Below are 13,218 nucleotides of genomic sequence, written 5' to 3' on the forward strand. Positions count from 1 at the left end.
GAGTGAGAGTGGAGTGGTGACTCCCTGTTCCTGTGGAGGCCAGTGTAGCGATGAGATCACCTCTTTGGGGCTAATGCAGCTGCTGAGGCAGAAACAGGTGCGGACAGACACCTGGTGGGCGCGGGGTGGCCCTCGCTGAGATGCCTTCAAGAGGAATGTGCACTTTGGATGCCAGCACCCATGAGCGAAGGCTACTCTGACTGAGCCTCGCTCACTTGGGGCCTAGCACACTCCTGCTGGGCAGCAGGTGACAGGACGTGCTTTTTTGTGTTAATGAGAGAAAACATTGATTCTCCCACTGCCCGCGGAGGTGGAAAGTGGAGTGTGGAGACATGCGGGAGTGAGCGAGGTTCCCTGTCTGGGGGTTCCAAATCCACTGTGATTCCTTTCACCACTGACTAGAGGTATACAGGGTGTCCCCCCAAAATGTATACACACTTTGAATACCTACTAATTCCAATGGATTTAAGCATGAAAAGAAACAACAATGGAGCTGCCATCTGTTAAAAGTGTGGGTACAAACTGGCAATCAGACATTCTCTGAGGGGGTCCCAGATTGGAGAGGGTGCAAGCCAGACTCAGGGGCCCTCCTCCCCTCCCCACCCCTCCATGCATGAATCTTTGTGCACCGGGCCTCTAGGGTCAGTATAAAACCATGAAGGGGTTCAGAGCAGTCATTCAGACATGATGATATTGGACATAGGGCATTAGAAGACTGATGTCATGAATGTGTCTAGACCAAAGTGGGAGAATTTTCATAGCTTCACTCTTTTCTTTCTTAAAAAAAAATATGTTTTTATTGATTCAGAGAAGAAGGGAGAGGGGGAAAGAGATATAAACATCAATGATGAGAGAGAATCATGAATTGGCTTCCTTCTCCATACCCCATACTGGGGATCAAGCCCACAACCCTTCTCCATACCCCACACTGGGTTTCAAGCCCACAACCCAGGCTTGCGCCCTGACTGAGAATCAAACCTTGACCTCCTTGACTCCTCCTCCTTCTCTTCCTCCCCTTCATCCTTATATGAAGCATGGATCCCATCTTGAATTCAGGGTGCTCCTACTCCTGCTTTACCTTCTTCCAACTCATGTCATCATCCAGGACAGCTGTCCTCTCTGTGATGCAGCAATGGTGGCAACCTGGCTCCTCCCAGTTGTATTACTCTTACCCCATAACATTATTCCCACTTAGGTTTCATAGCTCCTAGAATACCCTTGAAATATAAGGACAAACGTTTTCTTTAGAAATTTGGCCTCACATACTCCTATTATACAATTTTACTAGGGTCATTTAATAGATAACACTATGTGCCCACAGTAACATCTATACTAATAATAGCCTAGGTGATCATCATGCCCTCACGCATCATGCGCTCATATCATCACAAGATGGCTGTCACAAGGTGGCCGTGCAAACAGCGGAGGCGGGCCCAGCAGAGGAGGTGGGTCGCAGCAAGGGAGGGCATTTGTGGGTGATCAGGTCAGCAGAGGAGGGCAGTTGTGGGCAATCAGGTCAGCAGATCATCTTTATATGAAGCAGGGATCCCATCTTCAGTTCAGGGTGCTCCTACTCCTGTTTTACCTTCTTCCAACTCATGTCACCATCCAGGACAGCTGTCCTCTCTGTGATGCACCAATGGTGGCAACCTGGCTCTTCCCAGTTGTATTACTCTTACCCCATAACATTATTCCCACTTAGGTTTCATAGCTCCTAGAATACCCTTGAAATATAAGGACAAACGTTATGGGCCGAGGACCCCCCCCACACACACACACACGAATTTCATGCACCAGGCCTCTAGTCTATATATAAAAACCTAAGTGGCCAGAACAACCGAAACAACCAGAACTGGAACGACTGGTCACTATGACACACACTGACCACCAGGGGGCAGCCACTCAATGCAGGAGCTGCCCCCTGGTGCTCAGTGCGCTCTCACAGGCAACCTCCTTTGGCTGGCCAACCTCCTCTGGTCCCTACTCCTGTCCCCTGGGCTGGGATGGAAACCGGGGGTGGGTGATGGTGGACATGGCCCATTTCTCAGGGGGCCAAGGGCCAGCTCCCTCCTCAGGACTGGCAGCCAACCCCCCTGGCCCCGTCCCACCCCCAGGCCAGTAGGCCCAGATTGGCCCACTGCCCACCCACTGCAGTGGCAGTACAGCAGGAAGGGAAGGAGGAGGGGTGGAGGCAGGGAACCGTTGGGTGGTAGAGTCCTGATGATGACGGCATCAAGGTTCGGCATCCATTCCTTCTGCGCCCGGCCCAGAGACTATCACCTCCTCTCCGGGCCAGCCCTGATCGCCCTGGCCCCGATTGGCCCTGATTGCTGGCCAGGCGCAACCTCCTTTGGCCGGCCAACCTCCTGTGGTCTCTACTCCTGGCCCCTGAGCTGGGATGGAAAATGGGGGTGGGTGATGGTGGACATGGCCCCTTTCCCAGGAGGGCCAAGGGCAAGCTCCCTCCTCGGGACTGGCAGCCAACCTCCCATGCCCTGTCCCACCCCCAGGCCAGTGGGCCCAGATTGGCCCACTGCCCACCCACTGCAGTGGCAGTACAGCAGCGAGGGAAGGAGGGCGGGGGAAGGCGGGGAACCGCTGGGTGGTAGAATGCTGATGATGACGGAGTCAAGGTTGGGCATCCATTCCTTCTGCGTACGGCCCAGAGACTATCACCTCCTCTCCGGCCCAGCCCTGATCAGCCTGGTCCCGATTGGCCCTGATTGCTGGCCAGGCCTAGGGATCCCAACCATGCACAAATTTCATGCACCAGGCCTCTAGTGTCATATATTGCTGAGGCACAACAAACTTAAGGCAGTCATATTAGGCTACATTGCTGCACCCTTTCTTTTAATGGAGCATAGGGTTGAAGGCTCTTTGGGGAAATCCTTTACATTCGTCCCTTCCTTGTTTAGTTGAGTAGTTGTTTCTAGATTTATCAGCCATCCTCTTACTCATTGCTTCCTCTGTCAGTAAAGAGCAAGAATCCAACACTCTCTCGTCTGCTCTTCTTGAATAACTTTCAGCCCTTCCTTCATTGTCACTATCCAAAATGTTAAACTACTAAAACACAGGTCTTCTGATTCATAGCTGGATGTCTTAACCCATCCTAGGAGCCTGTGCTTTGTGCTTTTAAATTATTTAGCCCTGCCAGAGAAGTCTGAATCTGTTTCATCTTCACCTTGTCTTTTATAATATTAATTTTTTATCTTACAGTGTTTCCATTAGTCCTCATGGGCATACTTATGGGCTAATATAGCCCTAGAAATCACCTTCTGGCATTGAAAATTCTGCCTTGGGGCTTCTAAAGCACTGGAGAGTCTGCAGGGACCCCGCTCCTCCAGGCCAGTTGAGTCGATTCCCTGGATCTTTAGAAGAATCAGAAACCCACCCTGACATTAATTCCCTCCACTGGGTACACTGGTGCTGCAGTCTGGCAAGTGAATGTTACATGTGGATTTTAGTTTATATTATTTAAAACATACACTTCTATACTATCAGAATGTCCTTTCTTTCACTGTTAGTGCAAAGGTGGTAGGTGTGAAGTTAAAAGTGACCTGTGTTATAGCAATAAAATGACACATACATTTCAGTAGGAGGCTGCTGGGACAGAAACATTGTGGTGTGGTGCCAATGCGCTGGCAAGAATGCCAGGAGCCCTACCCCTCAGCTCTCCAATTTTGTGCCTTGCTGGGTGATACAAAAACATAAATTCCTCCTATTGTTAGCATACCCACTTAAGATATTCTTCTTTGAGAAAGCAGAAATTTTCTGAGTTTTATGTTAGTTTTTTCCCCAACTTCCAATGTGGCTTGATATAAAATTTCTGTTCTTATAAAAACACAGAAACCATCTTTAGGAAGAACACACTTGCCTGTAGCTTTATCATAATTTTTTTAATCAAAATACATTGCTCAAGTATAAAACATGACCACGTCCTTCCTTCCAGAGCCACACAGGGGCCTCTGGGAATGATCTGGCGTGTAGACAAGCGCTCTTGTCGCCCATCACACGCGTGTCCTAGCAAAGCCAGGCTCGCTCAAACAGGACGATCAGCAGACATTGGAAGAATTGCTTCCTTTGCGTGTGTGCATGAGTGACTACACAGACCTCTGCTAGAACTTTCTACAATATATCAGAACCCAATGACATAAGTTAACTGGGCACCACATATGAAAATGATGACCAAGCAGTTGAGAATTTGCAATTAAATACTGCTAAGTAGGAAAGAAGGGTTACAAAAAGGTGTGTATTACATAATTCCATTTTTATTTAAAAAGTACACATGGAATAAAAGGCTACAAGTAGATGCAGCAAAATGTTTCAGAGCTTTGTCTGGTGTCATTATAAGGATACAAAAGCTGTCATTATAGCCTTCCAGTGTTTCTTTAGGAAAGTGAATGCAAATATGATATTCTTTTTAATCCCAACTTTTAAACAAAAGCTATAAGCTTGCTATCTTTTAACTAGAGTATTCTGTCTAAGCCCTAAACCTCAAGAGCTTTCAAGACACACTTCTTCTCACTCACTCGGTAGGCAGGCTGCTCTTCTCTAGCCACAGCTCTGCTCCTGCCTGTAGGCGGGCTTCCTACGTCTCTTTCTTCTGGGAATGAGGCCAAAGGAGTGCCTGCTGCCTGGGACATGCTCTCCTTATGGGACAGGGCAGGAGCAGGAGAGCTGGTGTCCATCCGCCCTGCCTCCGGAAGCCCAGACAGGACACGCAGCACATGATCCCCTGGCTGCAACATGTCACATGGCCAAGCCCAATGCATGACCTTTTTATTATAGAGCAATGCTTTGCACACTATGTTTCACTTGTTTGAATATACATAGAGCTTCTTTACTTTTTAAATACCTACGTGGTACTTGAACTTGTGGCTATGCTATAGTGCACATAGAGTCCCTATTGATGGAAATATGGGCAGTATCTTTTGGTTTTTAATTCTTTGTTGTTGAAAGTATTACATATGTCCCCTTTTTCCCCCATTGTCCTCTCCCAGCCCACCCCCGCCCCCCAATCACCTGTGTCCATTGGTTATGCTTCTATCCACACAAGTTCTTTGGTTGATTTCTTACATCCCCATCCCCGAGCAACCTCCCCTGCCTTCCCTCTAAGGTTTGAGGGTCTGTTCAATGCTTCTGTGTCTCTGGATCTATTTTTGTTCATCAGTTTATGTTGTTCATTATAGTCCGCAGCAGTTTCAAATCTTTTACAAAGTCAACTGATGTTGAAATGAATATCTTTGTCCCTATATCAATTCATATGTCAGCAGGTGTATAGTAAAATGAAGGCTAAGGTACCCTAAAAAAACGATACCATATCCAATGGCTTCAGGTTATTTCCTTCATGCAACTTTCCTAAGGCTGGGGGGAAGGAAGTCCAGTTTGGCAGTAGTGTGTTCCTTATGATCATTAAACATATTTTAGTATATCATGGCTGCTATAACAAACTGTCACTGACTGGGTGACTTAACAATAAATATTTCCACAGTTCTGGAGGCTAGGAAGTCCAAGTTCAAGGCATAGGTCTGGAGAGAGCCAGCTTCCTGGCTCATAGACCACTGTCTTCATGCTCTGTCCTTAAATGGCACAGGAGGATGACAGAGGTCTCTGGGTCCCTTTTATTTATAAGGGCACTAATCCCATTCATGAGGACCCCACCTTCATGACTTAATCACCTCCCCAAAGTCCCACCTCATAATACTATCATATTGCGCATTAGGATGTCAACATATCACTTTTAAGGGGACACAAAGCATCCACAAGAAGAGGCCGGGTTCTCTCCATCTCACTTTTTTCACATCCCTCAAGATCTTACTCTGCCTTGTTGAAGCTGGATCATGGGCATATTCATAGTACAGGTCAAAGGAAGGAAAAGGGAGCTCTTAGAAAAGTCCATGCCCAACATATGAGGACCCAGACCAAGAAACAGCAAACATCTCATCCAGTCACGTTCCACTGCAAAGATTTACTGACATAGCTACCACTAGCTGCAAAGAATGACAGGAAATGCAGTGTCTAACTGGGCCACCCCATGCCAGCTCTAATTGTGTCATAGTGGTAGAAGGCAAGAACAGCATATCTGTAAGATGAATTCCTCGAAACAGAGTAATTGGGTCAAAAGATAACACATTTGTAATTTCAGAAGATAATACTAAGCTGCATTCTATAGGAGAGGAATTATTTAGTACTTCCACCAGCAATGTCTCTTGTCTTCCCAGATAGGACAAGAGGCTGTATTGTCAAACTTGAAGATTTTTATCAATTGAAAGTATAATAGGTATCTCAGTTTAGTTTTGACTGGAGTATCATCTCATATGTTTAAAGGCCATTTATGTTTCTTTCTCTAAGAGTTCTCTGTTCAGGTCCCTTGCCTATTTTTCTCTTGGATTGTTAGTCATTTGCCTGTGATATGAGTTGTGAGTATGCCCTCCCCCAGCTTGTCATTTTCCCTTTCACCTTGCATATCATGTGTGTGTTGTCTTTTTATCATACTCAGAATGTCCCATTCTATTCTTCTACTCTAGTGTCTAAAGATATTTTTGAATCACTAGACAGGCAGGACTTCCAGGTGTCTGGTGGGTAGAAGCTAGGGATGCTCCTAATCATCCTACAAAGCACAGGAAATAATCCTACTATGAGGAGTTATTAAGCCCAAGCATCAGGTACTGAGGTGGAGAAATCGTGGTTTAAAGGAATCAGCTCATATGGTTTGTTTTTTTTTTAAATAAATGAGAACATTTTATATTTACATTTTGATCCATTTAGAACATATCCTAATTAACAGTTTAAAATCTGGATTCAAGTTTATCTCATTCCAGATGACTACCCAGTTGTAACATCGATTAATACGCTACGTATTCTTTCTGTATCGCTGTGCAACAATACACTGCGAAGCTCAGCAGCTTGAAACACAAGCATTTATTATGTCACATCGTTTCTGAGGGTCAGAAAAGTGAGAGAGACTTACCTTGGTGGTTCTGGCTCAGGGTTGCTCCTACAGTTACAGTTAAGCTAATGGCTGGGAATGCAGACGAGGTCACAGATCTGCTTCCAAGGTTATCCCAGGGCTGCTGGCCTGCTGTCATTTCTCACTGACTGTTGGCGGAGGAGTGCCTGTGCCTCACAATGTGGGGCTCTTCTCAGGGCTCTTGCGTGTCTTCCTGATACGGAGTCTAACTTCCCTCAGAGAGAGTGACCTAAGACAGAAAGACAGCCCCCATGATTGTTTGTTTGTTTTTTAATGGGGTAATCCTGGAAGTAACATGTGACCACATCTGCAGTATTATAGTCATAAGAAGTAAGTCATGAAGTCTAGTCCTTACACAAGGGCAGAAGAATTAAGCTCCTTATGTTGAATTGAGGAATATAAAAAAAAAGCATGGACATGTTTTTAAAACTACCATACTCCGCTTACTTGAGAGTCCTCCTTTATCATATACTTATTTCTCATGTGCATTAGGCTAATTTTTAACATTAATATACATTGCTTCTGACTTTTTAAAAAATCACGCTTGGTCTATGCTTTGTAGTAAAGGGCTTTTTCACATTCACAAACTAATATGTGCTTCTACTAGCCTGGTGGGCCGAATGAGAATAGAGATATGCAAGTACTTTGCAAACACTGCATAAATAAACTACTACAGGTTTTATTACTACTATTATGTAAACATGTAGCCAAAAATTCCATAATATATTTCCTATTTGATAAGCTAAAATTGGTCCTTGGATACAGTTGTTGGAATGTAAGTGGTGGGTCAGTTATGGAATTTTCCATCATAACATTTCCTGTGGATACTAAAATCCAAATCGGGACTCAAAAATAAAATATGTCAGCCCGTTTATATTCACTGAGTCTTACCTGCCACTCCTGGGAGTGTCGGTTTATCCTCTATGTTGTTATGTGGGCAATCACCATTGTTGGAAGTATGTATAAATGTGTGTGTCTGTGCTTGGATAGGAAAAGAAGAAAGTGTGGCCTTCACATGAGAAAATGCCAGCAGAGTTGCTAGATATACATTGTGTGATATGAGGTGGGCTGCCCTGAGCCACTTTGCCTAAAGTCCTTTGATTCTTGTGGTACTTTTTTTTTTTTTAATTGCAGAGGTCTCTTTAGATAGAAATAATCCTGGGGCTGGTAATACTTCAATCCTATTGATCATTTAAAGCCTAGTTGTGGAGAAGAGAAAGGACTAAAGAAAAGATAAGGCTTAGACATGGGCCAGGAACCAGGAAAGGAGGGAACAGAAATTGGGAAATACAGACAAATTGTTTGTAATAGGGATTCAGTACCGTTATGTGAAGCAGTATGTTTACTTCCGCAGGCTCATCTCCCCATCTGCCCAGAATTTGCTTCACTGCTCCTGGGTTTTGACCAGTCAAGAATTGTATGTATGCTCAGTTTCTCAACTAAAGCACATTGTGTTCTTTGTTTTGTACTTTTAGTAGAAGATAAAGATCAGAACAACAATGACCAAAAATAAACCAACCAAATTAAAAAATAATAATAATAACATTAAGTGAGCAATTAAAATATTTCTAAAAGTTATTTGAATTATAGAGACACTAGAAATAGTTTCACGATGAACACATAGATGTGTGTCCATGTATTAGAAACCCCAAACATTGGCTTAATCAAATAGGGATTACTTTCTTGTCTTTAGCAAGAAGTTTAATATCACTATCCAAATGCCTTCTTTTTCTGCTCCCTTATACTAGTATTTAGCACACAGCTTTGATTTTTGTGTTGCTTCATGGTCTCAAAAGGTTGCTCTATCTTCAGCGTCATTTTTGCATTCCAGGCAGGAAGAAAAAGAAAGGGGCAGTGCTTGTATTGGTAACGCAAAAACTCTTCCAGAAATGCCTAACAGATGGTTTCTTACTTGTCACTGGCCATAACTATGTCATTGAGCCATTCTAGAAGCAAGGAAACCTGGCAGAGTATATTAGCTGAGTGCATTTCTGCCCTCCTGTGTTCTGTGAGTAAATAAAGATAAGGGGATGTTGATAAGGGCGTGCAACCAGCAGTGTCCACCAATTCTTATTCATTTCAGGAAAGCATATAAACATATTTTGGAAACTATTTTCTCATTTTCCTTCACTCTTAGTTTCCCACTACCTAATGCCTCCTTCGAGAGAGGAGAGTCCCTACTCTGTGGAGGTATTGAAAGGAGACGATTTTGGAGGCTACAGCAATGCGGTAGGTCTTGTAAGTAAATCTGAAACACCTGTGGATCAGAGCACTGAGCCACACAGCAGTGTCCTGCAGATGGGAGTGGAATGAAGCTCTGTAAGTTCAGTTGTCTGCTGGGCACATTTCCCCGGCCAGGAACAATTTTTCTCTGTGCTAATTGCCCACCTCAGACTCTCTCAGGCTTTCCCCTTACCTTGAGTGCAGATTAGTCAAAGTCTGACTTCTTTTTAGTAGTGGTAGTAGTAGTAGTAGTAGTAGTAGTAGTGGTTAGAGCCGTAGTAATAGTATTGGACTTTGGAACTATAGGCTGCTGCAATATGAAAACACAAGCAAAGCAAATACATAACAAGAATAAAGTCATTTAAAGTAAACTACACTCTAATAATTATTTTCTTGGCTATTCAGATAGTTTCTTCTCCTTACGCAGGAGGAACAGTCATGACTATTTGGTATTGCTCGTACCATTATTAACAATGATAGCACTTATTGAAGATCTTCAATATTCCATAGCTCTGTAAAAAAAACAATGCTGATACCAGATGATGGGCTTCTGCTCTATAAAGAAGTGTACAGAGGGGGCATTCAAAATCCCAGTGGGCAATAATTTATTTGTAGAAATTCCATGTACTGGCTGCATGTAACCAAGAGAACGGGGCCCGTTTGGGGTTTCCTTTGGGCTCTCAGATGTTTTCCTAAGGAGCTTTGGAAGTGTTTAGTGAAGTCAGACATCTAGTCAAACCTCATGGGGGGTTGACCCCTAACTGCATAGTAAACCATCAATATGACTCTATTGACTGGATATTTTGGCAAAGCCAGATGGTGAATGAAGAGGGAAAAAGGTATTTAGAAGAGAATTCTGGTAAAGACCATGGAGTGGGTAAACTGTGAGATTGCCTCTTCTCAGGACCACATCAAAATTACAAATAATTATAGAAAAACCACCCCTGAGAACCACCTGAAGACTAGCTAAGTAGAATTCCTGTAAGTAAGGACATAAGGAAGCCATGCTCAGACTGGTAAGGGGGTGGAGACCAGCCGGCCCCACACATGCAATGTGCTGGTTAAGAATCGGAGAAATGTCTCCTCTCTGGAGGACCCTCCTGAGGAGCAATGGGCTCGTTAACCTGGAGCACCAGTGCCAGGGAGAGTGGTCCCATAACACCGGGCTGTGCAAATCAGTGGGGATTATGCCCCAGAGGGATAAAGGGCTACGGGAGACCAAGGCATGCTACTCTTAAAGGGCCAGCAAACAAAAGCACTTGCTCTAAGCTCCAGACTAGGGCAGCAGGTAGAAAAGTGCCAGGAACTTACGGGGCAGAAATAAATTAACTGATACAGGATGATGACTGAAGGAATGAGGGTTGGGGAAACTCTCTCTCGGGGACAGAAACACTGGCAGGCATCATAGTTCCTTTGTTGAGCTCTCCTGCCAACCAGCTAACCACATGCTGTCAGATACCTAATCTGTGCTCCCATTTAACTTTGTTCACCACCACCCCTCCCCCTAGTGATTTCCTGAGACCCTGGTCCACCCAAATCTCTAGCTCAACCTGAGCCTCTTCCAGTAGCTCCTCCACAGAGCAGCCTGCCTCAGTTGGTACTGCAGACTCACTCAGAGGACCACAAACTACACACAAGTCATGGCTGCCTCGGGCTTATGCTGCAGACTTCTCAAAAGTTTGCAATTCCCACGCAAGTGGCAGCTGCCCTGGGCTTGCACTATAAACTCTCTCAAATGTCCACACCCCCCACATGAGCAGCAGCTCTCCTCAGAGTACAACATAGCTCCTGCCAAGTAACCTCAAACCCAGCACAAGTGGTGAGGACTCTCTTTTTTTTATTGTCAGTCCCATCAGGTGGCCCCAAATCTGGCATAAGTGACAGCCACTTTTGGCCTATAACATAGTTCCAAGTGGCCAGAAGCCTGGCATAAGGGGCACCTGGCTGTGGCTCACATCATAGCACCCACCAAAGGGCCACAAACCCAGCACAAGGGCATCCAGCCTCAGGTCTCAGGATGGTCTCTTTCAAGTATCTCTAAGCTCCACAGAAGCAGCAAACACATGCATATCACTTGGGAGCTCTATCTACCAAGCAGCCCCAAGCCCTGCACAAGCGGAGGCTGGATTTGGCCGGCACCAGAACCCCTTCCAGGAGGCTCCACAATGAGCACACCCAGTGCCCATCTTCAGACACTGCACCAGAGCCCCCACAACCAGTTCCATAGCCAACTGAGCCAGAGGGCAGTCCCAGAACCCTGCTAATGAAACCAAGAGCTGGATCTTTGAAAACATAAACAAAATTGATAGCCCTTAGCCAGTCTCACCAAAAAAAAGAGAGGGGGCTCAAATAAAAACAGAAATGAAAGGGAAGTAAAAACCTACACTACAGAAATACAAAGGATTATCAGAAAATACTGTGAACAATTGTATGCCAACAAGATGGACAATCTGGAAGAAATGGATACATTTTTAGAAGCATATAATCTTCCAAGATTACATCAGGAAGAAACAGAAGAACAGGCTAATAACTACTAACAAAATTGAATAAGTAGTCAAAGAACTCCCAACAAACAAAAGACCTGGATCAGATGGTTTCAGTTTAATTTTACCAAACATTCAAAGAAAAAGTAATATCTATCCATCTCAAACTATTCTAAAAAGTTGAAGAGGAGGAAAGACTTTCAAACTCATTTTACAAGGCTGACATTACCTTGATATAAAAATCAGACAAAGACACTACAAAAAAAGAATAGAATAGGTCAATATCCCTGATGAACATAGATGCAACAATCCTCAATAAAATATTAGTAAAGTGCATCCAGGAATATAATAAAAGGATCAGACACAATGATCAAGTGGGATTTATTTATGGATTGCAACTTTGGTTCAATATCTGCAAATTAATTGTGATATGCCACAAAAACAAATTGAAGGATAAAAATCATATGATCATATCAATAGATGCAGAAAAATCATTTGACAAAATCCAACATCCATTTGGGATAAAAACTCAGCAAAGTTTTTATGTTTTCTTACCTCATTAGAGAGAACATACCTCAATATATAAAAGACATATATGACAAACCCAGAGCTAACACCATACTCAGTGGTGAAAAGCAGAAATCTTTTTTCTGTAAGATGAGTACTGAGACAAGGGTGTCCATTTTCCCCAGTTATTCAACATAATATTAGAAATTCTAGTTACAGTAATCAAACAAACAAACAAAAAGAAATAAAAGTTATCTGAATTGCAAAGGAATTAATAAAACTGACATTACTTGCCAATGGCATGACAAAATGTAGAGAACTATGAAGAGAACCAATGACAAACTATGGGAAATAAAAATTAAGAAAGCAAACCTATTTAGAATTTCATTGGAAAGAATAAAATACTTTGAAATAAATTTAACAAAGGAGGTAAAACACCTATACTCAAAAACTTTAAGATACTGAGGCAAAAAATTAAAGAAGATACAAATAAATGGAAGGATATACTGTGCTCATATATATAAATAATTAACATCATTAAAATGTCCATATTACCCAAAGCAATCTGCAGATTCGAAGCAATCCCTATCAAAAATCCAATAGCACTTTTTCACAGAACTAGAACAAATAATTCTAAAATTTGTATTGAGCTACAAAAGACCCCAGTTGCCAAAGCAATCTTGAGAATAAAGAACAATATTGGAGTTACCACGCTTCCTGGTATCAAACTACACTACAAGGTCGTAATAATCAAAACCGAAGGTAATGGCATAAAAACAGACACATAGATCATCGGTGGAAGAAAATAGAGAGCCCAGAAATAAAAACCACACCTATATGGCTAATTAATCTGACAAAGCAGGCACGAATATTCAATGGGGTGAAGGCAGTCTCTTTACTAAATGATATTGGGCATGTTGGACAGATACATGCAAAAAAATAATAAAACTGGACCACTTCCTTACACCATATACAAATATAAAATCAGAATGGATTAGAGACTTAAATGTAATAACATGATATCATAAAACTACT

General features: G+C 43.2%; 1 long non-coding RNA gene across 1 annotated transcript in view; it reads left to right on the forward strand.

The window, feature by feature from the left end:
- The first annotated feature begins 246 nt into the window (after positions 1-246).
- LOC107184419 overlaps positions 247-13,218 on the forward strand; it is a 13,403-nt gene continuing 431 nt past the window's right edge. Inside the window, exons 1-2 of the long non-coding RNA XR_001515249.1 lie at positions 247-257; positions 1,441-1,445. This is a non-coding gene — a long non-coding RNA (uncharacterized LOC107184419). The remainder of the gene's footprint in view (positions 258-1,440; positions 1,446-13,218) is intronic.

The sequence above is a fragment of the Myotis davidii genome, unplaced genomic scaffold, assembly GCF_000327345.1.
Source record: "Myotis davidii unplaced genomic scaffold, ASM32734v1 scaffold1063, whole genome shotgun sequence".
Lineage (NCBI taxonomy): Eukaryota > Metazoa > Chordata > Mammalia > Chiroptera > Vespertilionidae > Myotis > Myotis davidii.